Source organism: Eriocheir sinensis, unplaced genomic scaffold (assembly GCF_024679095.1).
Source record: "Eriocheir sinensis breed Jianghai 21 unplaced genomic scaffold, ASM2467909v1 Scaffold495, whole genome shotgun sequence".
Lineage (NCBI taxonomy): Eukaryota > Metazoa > Arthropoda > Malacostraca > Decapoda > Varunidae > Eriocheir > Eriocheir sinensis.
In genome coordinates this window covers 279,064-299,906 of record NW_026111826.1, presented here as the reverse complement: position 1 = coordinate 299,906, position 20,843 = coordinate 279,064, and the positions used below count along the sequence as shown (strand labels likewise).

General features: G+C 42.3%; 1 protein-coding gene and 1 long non-coding RNA gene across 47 annotated transcripts in view; one reads left to right on the top strand and one right to left on the bottom strand.

Moving 5' to 3' along the window:
• Positions 1 to 600: 600 nt before the first annotated feature.
• LOC126992607 (uncharacterized) lies at positions 601 to 12,281 on the bottom strand. Its single transcript, XR_007746732.1, has 2 exons — positions 11,095 to 12,281; positions 601 to 701 (listed from the first exon to the last, which is right to left on the bottom strand). It is a non-coding gene; the product is annotated as an uncharacterized LOC126992607 (long non-coding RNA).
• Positions 7,036 to 20,843, top strand: part of LOC126992604 (rRNA/tRNA 2'-O-methyltransferase fibrillarin-like protein 1) — a 117,188-nt gene continuing 103,380 nt past the window's right edge. For 13 of the 46 annotated variants that reach the window (XR_007746715.1, XR_007746717.1, XR_007746704.1 and 10 more), the window contains exons 1-2: positions 7,282 to 7,421; positions 9,185 to 9,257. The gene's annotated coding sequence lies outside the window, so the exon portion shown is untranslated. Of the gene's footprint in view, positions 7,422 to 8,074; positions 8,251 to 8,943; positions 9,021 to 9,184; positions 9,258 to 17,100; positions 17,466 to 18,066; positions 18,220 to 18,918; positions 18,996 to 19,163; positions 19,234 to 20,843 lie in introns of those variants that run through there. The other 33 variants (XR_007746719.1, XR_007746720.1, XR_007746716.1 and 30 more) reach the window with 28 other exon arrangements.

The window sequence follows — 20,843 nt, the reverse complement described above, 5'->3', positions numbered from 1 at the left end:
AGAGGGGTGTCGTAACTAACAACCTCTCCTGCAACAACTCCTACTGGTGCTTGTGTATAGATTTAATTATGTATTGGAGATATGTATTTGAAGGTTAAGATACTGGATGGAAGGGTATTTATGTTGGGGTAATATGATAATGTCTGTAGGGATTTGTCTTAACTTAACAACCCCTTCTGCAATAGCTACTACTACTACTACTGGTGCTGTCCATAACTTACAACACTTCCGTACTAGGAGTATTAACAAAACCTTTTAATTTCAGCTACCAAGGACAACCTCTGCTGCTCTGGGTATCAACTCCTGCACTCCTGGGACTGGCATAACATCTGCATGCCCTTGTAACAACTCACTCTGCTTCTGCTATTCATAACACCCCGTTCTGCGTCTGCTGTCGTAACAGGGCATGGCTTCTGTATACTAACTCCTGCTCGCATAACCCGCATGGATTTACACTTCTCTCTCTGCTTCTGGCTTTCGTACCTATCAACACATTCTGCGCCTTCCTTCGTAACTAATCCCACGGCTTCTCTGCATGACAACTCCAGCTGCTTACGGCAAAATTTCGCATAACAGCTACTCCTGCTTACGTATGACAATTCTCTCTGGCTTCCATAACAGCACGTATGGCTTTTGCATGTGAACGCATTTCATTTCTGCTGCACACTAACCCACACTGCTGGCTTGAGTATCCTAACGACCTAACCCATTCTGTAAGCTGCCGCCCAGTGCTCCAGGTGACCCCTAACAAGCCTGTCGGATCGGCGTCTAGCGAGGGAGGTTCCGTCAGGTTCCCCGCTAGAGCTGTCTCCCTTCACCTTAAAAAATATAGTTTGACATAATTTGAGAGCAGCAGTACAGGCCAGGTATCAGAGAGGGGTTCAGGCCTATATGGGGACACCTCTGTTAGGCTTGTACCTCAATAAATAACTAGAAAAAAGTTGGAAAGTGTTAAACAATGACCATACGTAACCTAGTCATGTGTGAATCCTGACTATGGAGGGAGATTATCCTCAAACACGTACGGTTATATATATACATGTCTTTTACCCACCCATGCGTGCAGTACGGGTGGTGAACTCTGACCTCTATGAAATAAATATACGTAACAGGAAAAAAATAAATTGGTTTAAAATATATTTCCCTCATCCATATTCGGCAGCAGATATGTACAGGTTGAAAAAACGGGTTGATATCTGATGTTTGACCCCACGGTTGACCATTCGTCCCTGCGTCTGGGATCGCTACGTCAACATCTTCGGCCGACGTCTCCACCTTAGGGTTGAGTGTCCGTCTCTGCGTCTTTGTGTACCTGCGTTAAAATCTTCACCACCATATGACGTTGAGTCTGGCGGGCACTGTTTTGAGATCTCAAGACGGCAATTTCCCACGGCTGTTAAGGGTATGGGTCAGGCTGTCATGGGTGGCTGTTACGTTAGCCTTCTCACGGTGTCAAGGCTCGTAAAACCACCCTTGGAAATACTAGCAACACAGCGTATATGGAAAGCCTTCAAGTGATGTAGTGACTCGTGGAAATATTTGCAACCTAACATATTTCACCCAGTGGTGGTGGTGGTAGGGATCATGTTTCTTAACGGTCCCTCTAAGCGAGAAAAATGAGAAAAAATCACCCTCACACAAACCATTTCATACTATATATCAAAGCATTTGTGATCACATTATGCATCATCTATTTTGGGGGGTTATATCATGGCACAAATTTCAGTTGTATGTCTGTTTATTGAGGGGACTGTTTGGGTCTTGTATTTTCTGTTGTATATTTCCAAGGCCAAAAAGGTCAGTAATTGGGTTCTCAATGATGTTTTTTTAGGTTGATGGTACAGAGGAAGGGTCATAAAAGCACCCTTGTCTGTAACTCCCCTGAAAGCCTTGTCAAATTTTTTTTTTTTTTTTTTTTTTTTTTTTTTTTTACGTCATGGCCTATTGCTCCGGTAAGCTTCTTCCCAGTGGATCCTGATGGTCGGCCCAAGGCTTCTTCCCGGTGGGGCCTGATGGTCGGCCCAGCCCGTTCTGGTGCAGGCAAGTGTTTATAGTGGTGCCATCTTGCATTGGCTCATGCTGCCCTCCCGGAGCTCATCTTTAATCCTAGAATCTAGAGTCCGGGTTGATAGGTGGTCTTCTGGACAGCATGTGGGTAGTTTTAACCCGGTAGCAGCGGGGATCATGTTTCTTAATGGTCCCTCTAAGCGGGAAAAATGGGAAAAAATCATCACTCACGCAAACCATTTCATAATAATATATATCAGCATTTGTGACAAGTTTATGTATCATCTATTTTGGGGGGTTCAAATCATGGCACAAATTTGGCCCATCGCTGCTACACGGTAAAGCCACAAATTTGGCCCGTCCCTGCTACCGGGTTAAGCCACTCGGCGGCCTTTGGTGAGTGAAATTTACCCTTCATAGCCAGTGGATAGCTGCAACCACATAGATTTCTGATCCCAGTATGTATATTTTGGGGGGCGGAATATTTTAAAGTGAGTGAGATCTTCATTGAGCAAGGGTTGATGTAGGAGAATCAATTATTTCCCCATACAGTATTTAAAGAGACTGACTATTTGGAAAGGCTTCGTACACTCAGAATTTGCCATGTTTAACCCTTGAAAGCTTAGTTCTGGCTAGATATCAAGCTCTAAAGCATCACATTGAGCAAGGGTTGATGTAGGAGAATCAATTACTTCCCCATACAGTATTTAAAGAGACTGACTATTTGGAAAGGTCCTGTACACTCAGAATTTGCCATGTTTAACCCTTGAAAGCTTAGTTCTGGCTAGATATCAAGCTTTAAAGCATCACATTGAGCAAGGGTTGATGTAGGAGAATCAATTACCTCTCCATACAGTATTTAAAGAGGGAATTTGACCTTTTGAAAAGGCCTCGTACACTCAGAATTTGCCATTTTTAATACTTGAAAGCTTAGCACTAGTATACATATTTACAAGCTCTTAGGCATCACATTGAGCGAGGGGAATATCTCGAGGGGCAAAGAAGTTCATAGGAGAATTAATTACCTCCTCAAACAACATATAAGAAGGGATTTGACTATTTAAAAAGGCCTCAAACATAGAATTTGCCATGTCTCTACAGTTGAAGGTCCAGCACTGCTTTTAGTCAAAGTTCTCAAGCTTAAAAAATAACACGCTTGATGTAAAGGAATGAATTATCTCCCCCAAACTATTTAAAGAGATTTTGAGTGCTTGAAGAGGCCTCAGACTCATAGAATTTGCCACGTCCTTACAGTTGAAGGTCCATAGCTGCTTTTAGTCAAAGTTCTTAAGCTTAAAAATAACAGAGGATTGATGTAGAAGAATGATTTACCTGCCCAAACAGTATGTACCCAGCCCCCTCAAGTCCCCAGTCTCAGCTCCTAATTACCTTTATTCTGGGGGTCAAAGACATTATAAATAAGTGTTTTCCATTCCCATGTCAGCCCTAAGACCCTCAGGCCCCCAGTAATTGGTCACCTAACCTAACCTAGCAAGTGTCTCACCATAATACTGGTGGTAACATTTTAATTAACCTTTCCAATGAGCAAAAAGAATTAATATGGAACTATGAATCAAATATCCCCAGCAATTAAGTCTCCACTTTGTTATGTAACATTAGTAAGGGTTCCAGTATATGTTAGATAATTACTAGCATTGTCAAGAACAGTTTTAATAGCCTTGTCAAGGGTTGGCCGAGAAAACAATATTATAACAAGCACTGAACTAATTCTTGAGTAATTGGACTGAGAAAGCCTTGATGGTGCTCTATTTTTGCTATATTATAAAAAGTCTATAAGCGATGCCTTGGAAAGCTACCATAAGCAAGGGTTGGTCTAGATTATTGATGTCCAAGCTATTAATTATATGTATTTTCCCTTACCTGAAGCCCCCAGACCCTCGATCAGCCTCTTCCAGACCCCCCCCCAGTAGCTACCTTATTTTCTGGGGGATCAAAACCATTAATTATGTGTTAGTTTTGATAATTACCTAACATTAAGTGTCTTACCATGGGGTGTGGTCAGTGTCGACATCTGTGAAGCCTTAATTATCATGAGCATAGTTTTATATCAAGCACTAACTCTTGGGTAAGACTTTGAGAAGGTCTTAATGTACTCAATCTTTGGCATATAAAAACAAGTCTAGCAATGCCTTAGGAAGATACCATGAGCAAGGGGTGAGTTAGGAAACTGATATACCTATCCCTCAATACTGCATAAACAATGGATCGAGGTCTTGTTCAGTATATATATCAGGCACAATTGTCCATCTTTTGAGTTAGTTTATCAAAGACATATCACAATCTTCTACCATGAGCAAGGGATGAGTTAGCAGCTTGACATATATTCCTTAATACTACATAGACAATGGATCGAGGTCTTGTTCAGTATATATATATCAGGCACAATTGTCCATCTTTTGAGTTAGTTTATCAAAGACATATCACAATCTTCTACCATGAGCAAGGGATGAGTTAGCAGCTTGATATATATTCTTAATACTGCAAAAATAATGGAAAGAGGGCTTGTTCAATATATATTATCAGGTTACAATTGTCCATCTTTTGAGTTAGTTTATCAAAGACATATCACAATCTTCTACCATGAGCAAGGGATGAGTTAGCAGCTTGATATATATTCTTAATACTGCAAAAATAATGGAAAGAGGGCTTGTTCAATATATATTATCACTCGGATAGGTTACAATTGTCCATCTTTTGAGTTAGTTTATCAAAGACATATCACAATCTTCTACCATGAGCAAGGGATGAGTTAGCAGCTTGATATATATTCCTTAATACTGCAAAAATAATGGAAAGAGGGCTTGTTCAATATATATTATCACTCATATAGGTTACAATTGTCCATCTTTTGAGTTAGTTTATCAAAGACATTACTGTATCTTGTACCATGAGCAAGGTCCTTAGGGTGACTTATAGGAGATAGTTATACATTCCTATGTGTTTCATAGAGGAAAGGAAGAGATCTAGAATGATATATATTCTAAGGGTTCTTCATCTCTTATAGTTAATTAGTTCAGCAGTGAAAATCAGTTTTATGCTGAGTGCTGAGTATCCTTGATGTCGATCGATCGGCCAACACGTACCTCAAGTCAGCATGCATTTGTGTTATAAGGTCAATAAACTCATGGCTCAGAATCAGTCAGCATTTAAGTCAGCATGTGTTAGTTTCCATGCATCTGAGCTCAGCATATAGGGGTTTATTAAGTCATTATTGTTAATTCCCACTCAGCATAGTCTGTGTATCAATGCTGACTATTTTGAACTCAGGATGGTCAAGTTATCAGCATGACAGCATTAAACATTCAATGATGTGTCAGTCTGTACTCAGCATGACTGATTTTTCTATACCAATTATATGCTATAAATATAATATGCTGACTTTGCTTTGAGTTTAGCATGTGATCTCTGAAGTCGATCAGCATATCCTCAAGTCAGCATTTAAAGTCAGCATCTCGGCTCTCGGTATTCAGCATGGCTCACTCGATGAAGAAAAGTGATATCTGAAGTCAGCTAACATATCCTCAAGTCAGCATTTAAGGTCAGCATCTCGGCTCTCAGCATTCAGCATGGCTCACTCGATGAAGAAAAGTGATATCTGAAGTCAGCTAACATATCCTCAAGTCAGCATTTAAAGTCAGCATCTCGGCTCTCAGCATTCAGCATGGCTCGGACTCGATGAAGAAGTGATATTTGAAGTCAGCATTTAAAGTCCGCATTCTCTCTCTCTCTCTCTCTCTCTCTCTCTCTCTCTCTCTCTCTCTCTCTCTCTCTCTCTCTCTCTCTCTCTCTCTCTCTCTCTCTTCCCAGCACGGCTTAATTCGATATCAGCCCTTAATTGATGTTGCCGTTAAGTACAGCATCAAGTATCATTCATGCAGGGGACGAGAAAGCTGAAAAAAAAAAGTAATATGACGAGGCGGAAGAATTATATATGGCGAGCGATCGAGTCCATTGGCGGGGGTATTGCCATTCTGAGAGAGAAAAACTTGTTATTTTCTCGTAAGTTTATATATTAGAGAATTTAATCCAGCCCTGTGTCTCGGTATGGTAGGTCACAGGTCAAGTCATGCAATAAACATGTTCCGTACGAGTGTGGTGACTCCGGAAACGATATATCAGTAGTGTACGCGCTGAGGTGACCGATCAGCTGATTGGGTAAGCGGAGATTTAAACATTACGTCATAGCTACCGGAGCTGTGTGGATTTAAATTTACATAGATTTACATAGAAAATCAGACCACACAGACCCCATGGTCCAGACATAGGTAGTCTGTCCTTAAACCTAAGTGATTCTACGTTAATCCGATGGCTCCAGAACGTTGCATTTCTATATAGTTAATATTGAGTTGAGGGAAATACACGGCCGAGCTTGTTTTTCAAGGAGTCAGTCGTGTAACACTGGACCACTGAAGGAAGGCAGGAAACTTATTTAGGGTGACCAGACGTTCCCGTTTTCAGTGACCTGTCCCCGGTTTTCACTGTGACTCAAAGATAAAAAAGAACACGAAAATGTTGAGCAAACTCTACGTATATATAGTTGTGGACCTCGGCGCAGTGTATATACCTAAGGAACTCCCTTCTCCTTTATTTTTTTACTTGCAACAATAAACTATCAATCAATCAACCAAATAGGGTGAGAGACTTTTGAATGCTGCTCCATGAATGGTACTAAGCCCGGCAGTGTCCCCGTTTTAGTCTTTCAGTGACAAAAACGCTACATTTGGAGGTTTTTGAGCCTCGGATCCACCGAAAATGTCCCCGGATTTTGTCTCAGAAAGGTCACCTTAATTAAGCTTAGTCCATCCTCGCACTACAACGTTGATGAAGGAAAAATTGGTGCAGTCTACTACTACTACTACTACTACTACTACTACTACGAGAAAGAAATAGACAATAGATAGATAGATAGATAGAGAGAGAGAGAGAGAGAGAGAGAGAGAGAGAGAGAGAGAAAATTATTAATATTTTGACCTTCCCCGCTCTGTCTCGCTTCTCATATCCTTCTGCACACTTTTGTACACTTTTCCACACTTACCCACGTCACCCTGCACACTTAAACACGTTATTATGCCCCGAGTTCAAGTGTTCTGAAGACTTTACTGATGCAAACTTTCCCTTCGGGTATCGTTTTCTTCTTTCGTTAATACTTAATAGCATACCCTGATCTTATTCGTCTCCCCTTATCCGTTATTTTGAGCGTGTTTTTACCAGTGAACTTGCTCTATTTATCCGTCGTCAAGTTCTAAGGTTGTCGTGTATTAAAGTTCCAACACTATGATGACGTCACGGCCTCCATTTTCCCTGTCGTCTGTGAAGGCTGCCGAGACAGCGCTGTATTTTTCTTGTTTTTTTAGGTTATTATAAAGTGCCCGGAAGCGCCATGCTGTGGGAAGGTAGGTGGATCCTTTGCCCTTATTTTAGTGTGCAGGGACAGGAAATCAGGGCGTGGAAATAGGGGAAAATTGGAAAATCTGTTTCATGTGATGGTGGTGGTGGTGGTGATGGCGGCGGTGACGGTGGTGGTGGTGACGGCGGTGGTGGCGACAGGTGTTGGTGGTGATGGTGTTGGTGGTGGTGACGGCGGTGGTGATGACGGCGGTGATGGTGGTGGTGGTGATGACGGCGGTGGTGATGACGGCGGTGATGGTGGTGGTGGTGACGGCGGTGGTGGCGACAGGTGTTGGTGGTGATGGTGTTGGTGGTGGTGACGGCGGTGGTGGTGACGGCGGTGGTGGCGACAGGTGTTGGTGGTGATGGTGTTGGTGGTGGTGACGGCGGTGGTGGCGACAGGTGTTGGTGGTGATGGTGTTGGTGGTGGTGACGGCGGTGGTGATGACGGCGGTGGTGGCGACAGGTGTTGGTGGTGATGGTGTTGGTGGTGGTGACGGCGGTGGTGATGACGGCGGTGGTGATGGTGGTGGTGGTGGTGATGACGGCGGTGGTGATGGTGGTGGTGGTGATGACGGCGGTGGTGATGACGGCAGTGGTGACAGGTGTTGGTGGTGATGATGACGGCGGTGGTGATGACGGCGGTGGTGATGGTGGTGGCGGTGGTGATGGTGATGGTGGTGATGGCAGTGATGGTGATGGTGGTGATGGTGATGGCAGTGTTGATGGTGGTGGTGGTGATGATGGTGTTAGACCCTCAGCAGTGATTGGGGTCAGCCGCCATGTCCACTCCACCAATTCCACCTCCATTGACATCGGCAGCGGCAGTGATAGGTTAGAGTATTTGTTATCATTAAGGGATTATTGAAGAAAGGGTAGCCTAATTATTTTGACATTTATCCCTAACTATTTGGGTGTTATTCCAGAAATCAGATGTGGTTAGGTTAGATTAATTCATCTTTTTACTCATCTTTTCCGTTATTTTGAGCGCTTTTTACCATTTAACGTTCTATTTACTCAATGGTTAGGTTAGATTTGGTCAGGTTGCCTTGGTAAAAATGGGGCAGGCTTTGCACAGCTCCATTGTCACTGGTAGTTGGTGGGTGTATTTCTGGAGTTTTACCTGTGATATGAAGGTGATAACTCTCACTATATATAGATGTTAATTTTTTCCATATATGTATCATTAGCTTTAATGGGGACTGGATGGCCCCATACTTCTGCCTGCTAAATTTTCGGCTGGCCCCGGCCCGTGATTTTTATTTATTTATTTATTATAATATTGAATTGCATACGTACTTTTTCAAACGAACTTTATCCTACAAACATTTGCTTACAAAAATTGCATACGAATTTTATGCATGCGAACTATTTCCATACGTACTGTGGTCCTAGAATCATTATAAAGAGCGGAGCAATTCTTGTCTAAACCCTGTAATAGAATAAGTCTTTGTAGGTCACAGGAGGCCATAGATAAGGGAGGTTAGGTTCTCAGGTAATATTTCCTTTGTCTTGTTTCCCTGTTAGCTTTGAGGGTCAGGGTGGACCACTGGCCGCCACCTCCTCCTTGCCCTCATGCTAAACCTTTACTACTGTTCCTATAGGTAATGCACTCTCTCTCTCTCTCTCTCTCTCTCTCTCTCTCTCTCTCTCTCTCTCTCTCTCTCTCTCTCTCTCATAAAACTAAACATTAAAATTCATGAAGGAATTTATTATTCCCAAAAAGACTCAGTGTTTATACAGTTCTCATTCCTAACTTAATTTGCAGACATAAGAAGAAGAGGAGGAAGAACAAGAGGAGGAGGAGGAGGAGGATGAAGGGGACACACAGGAATCAAATGGTGAGTGTTGTTAACTTTATAACTATTTTCCTTGTTCATCTTCTTGCACCAATTTTCTTCCTGCAATTGTTCCTTTTGTGCAAAATTCTCGGTCTTTTTTATTTCCATTTCCAGCTCTCAGTCTTCTCTCCTTCCTGTTAGTTCCTGCCACACAGCTGCCCTCGGTACAATGTCAGGTCACAGTGCGGGGCAGAGTTGTCATATGAAAAGGGACTCTGCCATCAAGCGTGACATGTTGTGGGAGAGGTTGTACAGAATAGTGAAGTCCCTGCCATATATAGGGTGGTCCTAATCATGACTGGGTTCAGATAGAGGAGTGGGTTGGTTTGGAGTCAGTTGGTGGTCAGACCCTGGTGGCAAGGTGGCTCTTAGGGTCGTATTATGGGACATTTCGCCGCCCAAGAACACTTGTTTGACAAGGCTTTCGTAGGAGTTGTGGGCATTTCCTGGGGTAGTTTTATGACCCTGGTGATAGTTTGACCCTTCTTTTGTACCATGAACCTAAAGAAACACTCATTAGAACCCAATTGATCCCCTCTTTGACCTTTAGAAATAGCTGATGCGATATGGCAAAGTGTCTTGTAATACCTGCCTAATTAGTTTTGCCAACACAAGCACCATTACCGCCACTGCACCTGTGCAGGTATACCGGTCACAGCACCAGGGCTCACAGCCTGCACCCAAAACCAGTCTCCTAGTCTCCATTGTGGTTTAGAAATGACTGGCAGAGATATTTGTGGGTAAAGTTACTGCGTTAGACGTTGTACTTTGTTCCTCAGTGTTCAGCTTCGCTCGTCTGGATTTGGAATGGGAAAGCGTGACACGGAATGGTTGCCAGTTGAGAGGGTCTTGGGAGAACATTTTACCTTGCCTCACTGAATGCCAAGGTATTTATCAATGAAACTGGAGGAGGAGGAGGAGCTTAAAATAAAGGAGGTGGATTCTATAAGCTTGGGTTGCAAAGTCTGTGGTTATTTCTTCATAAGGTATTTCCTATCCCAGTACGTACAAGAAACTTGGTATGGATTGAAATGTGCGTGTTACTGAGTTGCATGTGTATGTGCATTCAATGTATTGGGGTATATATTGTGTATTGGGGGTATTTATTTCAAGGTTAAAGTACTGAATGTAGGGGAAAGGTCTGTAGTGGGGGTGTCGTAACTAACAACCTCTCCTGCAACAACTCCTACTGGTGCTTGTGTATAGATTTAATTATGTATTGGAGATATGTATTTGAAGGTTAAGATACTGGATGGAAGGGTATTTATGTTGGGGTAATATGATAATGTCTGTAGGGATTTGTCTTAACTTAACAACCCCTTCTGCAATAGCTACTACTACTACTGGTGCTGTCCATAACTTACAACACTTCCGTAATAGGAGTATTAACAAAACCTTTTAATTTCAGCTACCAAGGACAACCTCTGCTGCTCTGGGTATCAACTCCTGCACTCCTGGGACTGGCATAACATCTGCATGCCCTTGTAACAACTCACTCTGCTTCTGCTATTCATAACACCCCGTTCTGCGTCTGCTGTCGTAACAGGGCATGGCTTCTGTATACTAACTCCTGCTCGCATAACCCGCATGGATTTACACTTCTCTCTGCTTCTGCTTTCGTATCAACACATTCTGCGCCTTCCTTCGTAACTAATCCCACGGCTTCTCTGCATGACAACTCCGGCTGCTTACGGCAAAATTTCGCATAACAATTACTCCTGCTTACGTATGACAATTCTCTCTGCCTTTCGTAACAGCACGTATGGCTTTTGCATGTGAACGCATTTCATTTCTGCTGCACACTAACCCACACTGCTGGCTTGAGCATCCTAACGACCTAACCCATTCTGTAAGCTGCCGCCCAGTGCTTCAGGTGACCCCTAACAAGCCTGTCGGATCGGCGTCTAGCGAGGGAGGTTCCGTCAGGTTCCGTTCCCTGCTAGAGCTGTCTCCCTTCACCTTAAAAAATATAGTTTGACATCATTTGAGAGCAGCAGTACAGGCCAGGTATCAGAGAGGGGTTCAGGCCTATATGGGGACACCTCTGTTAGGCTTGTACCTCAATAAATAACTAGAAAAAAGTTGGAAAGTGTTAAACAATGACCATACGTAACCTAGTCATGTGTGAATCCTGACTATGGAGGGAGATTATCCTCAAACACGTACGGTTATATATATACATGTCTTTTACCCACCCATGCGTGCAGTACGGGTGGTGAACTCTGACCTCTATGAAATAAATATACGTAACAGGAAAAAAATAAATTGGTTTAAAATATATTTCCCTCATCCATATTCGGCAGCAGATATGTACAGGTTGAAAAAACGGGTTGATATCTGATGTTTGACCCCACGGTTGACCGTTCGTCCCTGCATCTGGGATCGCTACGTCAACATCTTCGGCCGACGTCTCCACCTTAGGGTTGAGTGTCCGTCTCTGCGTCTTTGTGTACCTGCGTTAAAATCTTCACCACCATATGACGTTGAGTCTGGCGGGCACTGTTTTGAGATCTCAAGACGGCAATTTCCCACGGCTGTTAAGGGTATGGGTCAGGCTGTCATGGGTGGCTGTTCCGTTAGCCTTGCCACGGTGTCAAGGCTCGTAAAACCACCCTTGGAAATACTAGCAACACAGCGTATATGGAAAGCCTTCAAGTGATGTAGTGACTCGTGGAAATATTTGCAACCTAACATATTTCACCCAGTGGTGGTGGTGGTAGGGATCATGTTTCTTAATGGTCCCTCTAAGCGAGAAAAATGAGAAAAAATCACCCTCACACAAACCATTTCATACTATATATCAAAGCATTTGTGATCACATTATGCATCATCTATTTTGGGGGGTCATATCATGGCACAAATTTCAGTTGTATGTCTGTTTATTGAGGGGACTGTTTGGGTCTTGTATTTTCTGTTGTATATTTCCAAGGCCAAAAAGGTCAGTAATTGGGTTCTCAATGATGTTTTTTTAGGTTGATGGTACAGAGGAAGGGTCATAAAAGCACCCTTGTCTGTAACTCCCTTGAAAGCCTTGTCAAATATGTTTGTTTGTTTGTTTGTTTGTTTTTCTACGTCATGGCCTATTGCTCCGGTAAGCTTCTTCCCAGTGGATCCTGATGGTCGGCCCAAGGCTTCTTCCCGGTGGGGCCTGATGGTCGGCCCAGCCCGTTCTGGTGCAGGCAAGTGTTTATAGTGGTGCCATCTTGCATTGGCTCATGCTGCCCTCCCGGAGCTCATCTTTAATCCTAGAATCTAGAGTCCGGGTTGATAGGTGGTCTTCTGGACAGCCTGTGGGTAGTTTTAACCCGGTAGCAGCGGGGATCATGTTTCTTAATGGTCCCTCTAAGCGGGAAAAATGGGAAAAAATCATCACTCACGCAAACCATTTCATAATAATATATATCAGCATTTGTGACAAGTTTATGTATCATCTATTTTGGGGGGTTCAAATCATGGCACAAATTTGGCCCATCGCTGCTACACGGTAAAGCCACAAATTTGGCCCGTCCCTGCTACCGGGTTAAGCCACTCGGCGGCCTTTGGTGAGTGAAATTTACCCTTCATAGCCAGTGGATAGCTGCAACCACATAGATTTCTGATCCCAGTATGTATATTTTGGGGGGCGGAATATTTTAAAGTGAGTGAGATCTTCATTGAGCAAGGGTTGATGTAGGAGAATCAATTATTTCCCCATACAGTATTTAAAGAGACTGACTATTTGGAAAGGCTTCGTACACTCAGAATTTGCAATGTTTAACCCTTGAAAGCTTAGTTCTGGCTAGATATCAAGCTCTAAAGCATCACATTGAGCAAGGGTTTGTGTAGGAGAATCAATTACTTCCCCATACAGTATTTAAAGAGACTGACTATTTGGAAAGGCTTCGTACACTCAGAATTTGCCATGTTTAACCCTTGAAAGCTTAGTTCTGGCTAGATATCAAGCTTTAAAGCATCACATTGAGCAAGGGTTGATGTAGGAGAATCAATTATTTCCCCATACAGTATTTAAAGAGACTGACTATTTGGAAAGGCTTCGTACACTCAGAATTTGCCATGTAAGTTCATAGGAGAATTAATTACCTCCTCAAACAACATATAAGAAGGGATTTGACTATTTAAAAAGGCCTCAAACATAGAATTTGCCATGTCTCTACAGTTGAAGGTCCAGCACTGCTTTTAGTCAAAGTTCTCAAGCTTAAAAAATAACACGCTTGATGTAAAGGAATGAATTATCTCCCCCAAACTATTTAAAGAGAGATTTTGAGTGCTTGAAAAGGCCTCAGACTAGTAGAATTTGCCTCGTCCTTACAGTTGAAGGTCCATAGCTGCTTTTAGTCAAAGTTCTTAAGCTTAAAAATAACAGAGGATTGATGTAGAAGAATGATTTACCCGCCCAAACAGTATGTACCCAGCCCCCTCAAGTCCCCAGTGCAGTCCCACCCCCAGTCTCAACTCCCAATTACCTTTATTCTGGGGGTCAAAGACATTAAATATAAGTGTTTTCCCTTCCCGTGTCAGCCCTAAGACCCTCAGGCCCCAGTAATTGGTCACCTAACCCAACCTAGCAAGTGTGTTAGCATAATACTGGTGGTAACATTTTAATTAACCTTTCCAATGAGCAAAAAGAATTAATATGGAACTATGAATCAAATATCCCCAGCAATTAAGTCTCCACTTTGTTATGTAACATTAGTAAGGGTTCCAGTATATGTTAGATAATTACTAGCATTGTCAAGAACAGTTTTAATAGCCTTGTCAAGGGTTGGCCGAGAAAACAATACTATAACAAGCACTGAACTAATTCTTGAGTAATTGGACTGAGAAAGCCTTGATGGTGCTCTATTTTTGCTATATTATAAAAAGTCTATAAGCGATGCCTTGGAAAGCTACCATAAGCAAGGGTTGGTCTAGATTATTGATGTCCAAGCTATTAATTATATGTATTTTCCCTTACCTGAAGCCCCCTAGCTCAAGCCCCCAGACCCTCGATCAGCCTCTTCCAGACCCCCCCCCCGTAGCGACCTTATTTTCTGGGGGATCAAAACCATTAATTATGTGTTAGTTTTGATAATTACCTGACATTAAGTCTTCCCATGGGCAGTGTCAGCATTTGTGAAGCCTTAATTATCATGAGCATAGTTTTATATCAAGCACTAACTCTTGGGTAAGACTTTGAGAAGGTCTTAATGTACTCAATCTTTGGCATATAAAAACAAGTCTAGCAATGCCTTAGGAAGATACCATGAGCAAGGGGTGAGTTAGGAAACTGATATACCTATCCCTCAATGCTGCATAGACAATGGATCGAGGTCTTGTTCAGTATATATATCAGGCACAATTGTCCATCTTTTGAGTTAGTTTATCAAAGACATATCACTGAATCTTCTACCATGAGCAAGGGATGAGTTAGCAGCTTGATATATATTCCTTAATACTATATAGACAATGGATCGAGGTCTTGTTCAGTATATATATCAGGCACAATTGTCCATCTTTTGAGTTAGTTTATCAAAGACATATCACAATCTTCCACCATGAGCAAGGGATGAGTTAGCAGCTTGATATATATTCTTAATACTGCAAAAATAATGGAAAGAGGGCTTGTTCAATATATATTATCACTCGGATAGGTTACAATTGTCCATCTTTTGAGTTAGTTTATCAAAGACATATCACAATCTTCTACCATGAGCAAGGGATGAGTTAGCAGCTTGATATATATTCCTTAATACTGCAAAAATAATGGAAAGAGGGCTTGTTCAATATATATTATCACTCATATAGGTTACAATTGTCCATCTTTTGAGTTAGTTTATCAAAGACATTACTGTATCTTGTACCATGAGCAAGGGCCTTAGGGTGACTTATAGGAGATAGTTATACATTCCTATGTGTTTCATAGAGGAAAGGAAGAGATCTAGAATGATATATATTCTAAGGGTTCTTCATCTCTTATAGTTAATTAGTTCAGCAGTGAAAATCAGTTTTATGCTGAGTGCTGAGTATCCTTGATGTCGATCGATCGGCCAACACGTACCTCAAGTCAGCATGCATTTGTGTTATAAGGTCAATAAACTCATGGCTCAGAATCAGTCAGCATTTAAGTCAGCATGTGTGAGTTTCATGCATCTGAGCTCAGCATATAGGGTTTATTAAGTCATTATTGTTAATTCCCACTCAGCATAGTCTGTGTATCAATGCTGACTATTTTGAACTCAGGATGGTCAAGTTATCAGCATGACAGCATTAAACATTCAATGATGTGTCAGTCTGTACTCAGCATGACTGATTTTTCTATACCAATTATATGCTATAAATATAATATGCTGACTTTGCTTTGAGTTTAGCATGTGATCTCTGAAGTCGATCAGCATATCCTCAAGTCAGCATTTAAAGTCAGCATCTCGGCTCTCGGTATTCAGCATGGCTCACTCGATGAAGAAAAGTGATATCTGAAGTCAGCTAACATATCCTCAAGTCAGCATTTAAGGTCAGCATCTCGGCTCTCAGCATTCAGCATGGCTCGGACTCGATGAAGAAGTGATATTTAAAGTCAGCATCTCTCTCTCTCTCTCTCTCTCTCTCTCTCTCTCTCTCTCTCTCTCTCTCTCTCTCTCTCTCTCTCTCTCTCTCTCTCTCTTCCCAGCACGGCTTAATTCGATATCAGCCCTTAATTGATGTTGCCGTTAAGTACAGCATCAAGTATCATTCATGCAGGGGACGAGAAAGCTGAAAAAAAAAAGTAATATGACGAGGCGGAAGAATTATATATGGCGAGCGATCGAGTCCATTGGCGGGGGTATTGCCATTCTGAGAGAGAAAAACTTGTTATTTTCTCGTAAGTTTATATATTAGAGAATTTCATCCATCCCTGTGTCTCGGTATGCTAGGTCAGGTCAAGTCATGCAATAAACATGTTCTGTACGAGTGTGATGACTCCGGAAACGATATATCAGTAGTGTACGCGCTGAGGTGACCGATCAGCTGATTGGGTAAGCGGAGATTTAAACATTACGTCATAGCTACCGGAGCTGTGTGGATTTAAATTTACATAGATTTACATAGAAAATCAGACCACACAGACCCCATGGTCCAGACATAGGTAGTCTGTCCTTAAACCTAAGTGATTCTACGTTAATCCGATGGCTCCAGAACGTTGCATTTCTATATAGTTAATATTGAGTTGAGGGAAATACACGGCCGAGCTTGTTTTTCAAGGAGTCAGTCGTGTAACACTGGACCACTGAAGGAAGGCAGGAAACTTATTTAGGGTGACCAGACGTTCCCGTTTTCAGTGACCTGTCCCCGGTTTTCACTGTGACTCAAAGATAAAAAAGAACACGAAAATGTTGAGCAAACTCTACGTATATATAGTTGTGGACCTCGGCGCAGTGTATATAGCTAAGGAACTCCCTTCTCCTTTATTTTTTTACTTGCAACAATAAACTATCAATCAATCAACCAAATAGGGTGAGAGACTTTTGAATGCTGCTCCATGAATGGTACTAAGCCCGGCAGTGTCCCCGTTTTAGTCTTTCAGTGACAAAAACGCTACATTTGGAGGTTTTTGAGCCTCGGATCCACCGAAAATGTCCCCGGATTTTGTCTCAGAAAGGTCACCTTAATTAAGCTTAGTCCATCCTCGCACTACAACGTTGATGAAGGAAAAATTGGTGCAGTCTACTACTACTACTACTACTACTACGAGAAAGAAATAGACAATAGATAGAGAGAGAGAGAGAGAGAGAGAGAGAGAGAAGAAAGAGTAAATTATTAATATTTTGACCTTCCCCGCTCTGTCTCGCTTCTCATATCCTTCTGCACACTTTTGTACACTTTTCCACACTTACCCACGTCACCCTGCACACTTAAACACGTTATTATGCCCCGAGTTCAAGTGTTCTGAAGACTTTACTGATGCAAACTTTCCCTTCGGGTATCGTTTTCTTCTTTCGTTAATACTTAATAGCATACCCTGATCTTATTCGTCTCCCCTTATCCGTTATTTTGAGCGTGTTTTTACCAGTGAACTTGCTCTATTTATCCGTCGTCAAGTTCTAAGGTTGTCGTGTATTAAAGTTCCAACACTATGATGACGTCACGGCCTCCATTTTCCCTGTCGTCTGTGAAGGCTGCCGAGACAGCGCTGTATTTTTCTTGTTTTTTTAGGTTATTATAAAGTGCCCGGAAGCGCCATGCTGTGGGAAGGTAGGTGGATCCTTTGCCCTTATTTTAGTGTGCAGGGACAGGAAATCAGGGCGTGGAAATAGGGGAAAATTGGAAAATCTGTTTCATGTGATGGTGGTGGTGGTGGTGATGGCGGCGGTGATGGTGGTGGTGGTGACGGCGGTGGTGGCGACAGGTGTTGGTGGTGATGGTGTTGGTGGTGGTGACGGCGGTGGTGATGACGGCGGTGATGGTGGTGGTGGTGATGACGGCGGTGGTGATGACGGCGGTGATGGTGGTGGTGGTGATGACGGCGGTGACAGGTGTTGGTGGTGATGATGACGGCGGTGGTGATGACGGCGGTGGTGACAGGTGTTGGTGGTGGTGATGACGGCGGTGGTGATGACGGCGGTGGTGATGGTGGTGGTGATGACGGCGGTGATGGTGGTGGTGGTGATGACGGCGGTGGTGATGACGGCGGTGGTGATGGTGGTGGTGATGACGGCGGTGGTGATGGTGGTGGTGGTGATGACGGCGGTGGTGATGACGGCAGTGGTGACAGGTGTTGGTGGTGATGATGACGGCGGTGGTGATGACGGCGGTGGTGATGGTGGTGGTGGTGATGACGGTGGTGGTGGTGAGTTGATGGTGGTGATGGTGGTGGTGGTGATGGTGATGGCAGTGTTGATGGTGGTGGTGGTGATGATGGTGTTAGACCCTCAGCAGTGATTGGGGTCAGCCGCCATGTCCACTCCACCAATTCCACCTCCATTGACATCGGCAGCGGCAGTGATAGGTTAGAGTATTTCTGTTATCATTAAGGGATTATTGAAGAAAGGGTAGCCTAATTATTTTGACATTTATCCCTAACTATTTGGGTGTTATTCCAGAAATCAGATGTGGTTAGGTTAGATTAATTCATCTTTTTACTCATCTTTTCCGTTATTTTGAGCGCTTTTTACCATTTAACGTTCTATTTACTCAATGGTTAGGTTAGATTTGGTCAGGTTGCCTTGGTAAAAATGGGGCAGGCTTTGCACTGCTCCATTGTCACTGGTAGTTGGTGGGTGTATTTCTGGAGTTTTACCTGTGATATGAAGGTGATAACTCTCACTATATATAGATGTTAATTTTTTCCATATATGTATCATTAGCTTTAATGGGGACTGGATGGCCCCATACTTCTGCCTGCTAAATTTTCGGCTGGCCCCGGCCCGTGATTTTTATTTATTTATTTATTATAATATTGAATTGCATACGTACTTTTTTCAAACGAACATTATCCCTTACAAACATTTGCTTACGAAAAATTGCATACGAATTTTATGCATGCGAACTATTTCCATACGTACTGTGGTCCTAGAATCATTATAAAGAGCGGAGCAATTCTTGTCTAAACCCTGTAATAGAATAAGTCTTTATAGGTCACAGGAGGCCATAGACAAGGGAGGTTAGGTTCTCAGGTAATATTTCCTTTGTCTTGTTTCCCTGTTAGCTTTGAGGGTCAGGGTGGACCACTGGCCGCCACCTCCTCCTTGCCCTCATGCTAAACCTTTACTACTGTTCCTATAGGTAATGCACTCTCTCTCTCTCTCTCTCTCTCTCTCTCTCTCTCTCTCTCTCTCTCTCTCTCTCTCTCTCTCTCTCTCATAAAAATAAACATTAAAATTCATGAAGGAATTTATTATTCCCAAAAAGACTCAGTGTTTATACAGTTCTCATTCCTAACTTAATTTGCAGACATAAGAAGAAGAGGAGGAAGAACAAGAGGAGGAGGAGGAGGATGAAGGGGACACACAGGAATCAAATGGTGAGTGTTGTTAACTTTATAACTATTTTCCTTGTTCATCTTCTTGCACCAATTTTCTTCCTGCAATTGTTCCTTTTGTGCAAAATTCTCGGTCTTTTTTATTTCCATTTCCAGCTCTCAGTCTTCTCTCCTTCCTGTTAGTTCCTGCCACACAGCTGCCCTCGGTACAATGTCAGGTCACAGTGCGGGGCAGAGTTGTCATATGAAAAGGGACTCTGCCATCAAGCGTGACATGTTGTGGGAGCGGTTGTACAGAATAGTGAAGTCCCTGCCATATATAGGGTGGTCCTAATCATGACTGGGTTCAAAGAGAGGAGTGGGTTGGTTTGGAGTCAGTTGGTGGTCAGACCCTGGTGGCAAGGTGGCTCTTAGGGTCGTATTATGAGACATTTCGCCGCCCAAGAACACATATTTGACAAGGCTTTCGTAGGAGTTGTGGGCATTTCCTGGGGTAGTTTTATGACCCTGGTGGTAGTGTGACCCTTCCTCTGTACCATGAAGCTAAAGAAACACACATTTGTCAAGACTTTCATAGGAGTTTGGGGCATCTCCTTGGGTAGTTTTATGACCCTGGAGGTAGTGTGACCCTTCCTCTGTACCATGAACCTAAAGAAACACACATTTGTCAAGACTTTCATAGGAGTTTGGGGCATCTCCTTGGGTAGTTTATGACCCTGGTGGTAGTGTGACCCTTCCTCTGTACCATGAAGCTAAAGAAACACACATTTGTCAAGACTTCGAGCTTGTATGGGGTGGTACACAGGTGCCTTGAATGGACTCGCCCTAAAAACACTAGTAGGAAAAGCACCTCATGAAAGTGACACACAACTATATGGAAGTCTCAGGAGCATAACACACACACACACACACACACACACACACACACACTTTGAATATGTATGTATCTGGGTGGGTGAGTGAGTGTATATGTGTGTGTGTGTGTGTGTGTGTGTTTGGGAATATCATACTCCATTTCTTCCCATCCCATCCCTTCCCATGCCTTCCTTTCCATCCCTTCCCTACCTATCCTATTCTCTTTTATTCTGTTGTATTCTGTTGTATTCTCTTTTATTCTGTTGTATTATCTTTTATTCTGTTGTATTCTGTTGTATTCTGTTGTATTCTCTTTTATTCTGTTGTATTCTCTTATATTCTGTTGTATTCTGTTGTATTATCTTTTATTCTGTTGTATTCTCTTTTATTATGTTGTATTCTCTTTTATTCTGTTGTATTATCTTGTATTCTGTTGTATTCTGTTGTATTATCTTTTATTCTGTTGTATTCTCTTTTATTCTGTTGTATTCTCTTTTATTCTGTTGTATTCTGTTGTATTATCTTTTATTCTGTTGTATTCTGTTGTATTCTCTTTTATTCTGTTGTATTCTCTTATATTCTGTTGTATTCTGTTGTATTATCTTGTATTCTGTTGTATTCTGTTGTATTCTCTTTTATTCTGTTGTATTCTCTTTTATTCTGTTGTATTCTGTTGTATTCTCTTTTATTCTGTTGTATTCTGTTGTATTCTCTTTTATTCTGTTGTATTTTGTTGTATTCTCTTTTATTCTGTTGTATTCTCTTTTATTCTGTTGTATTCTGTTGTATTCTCTTTT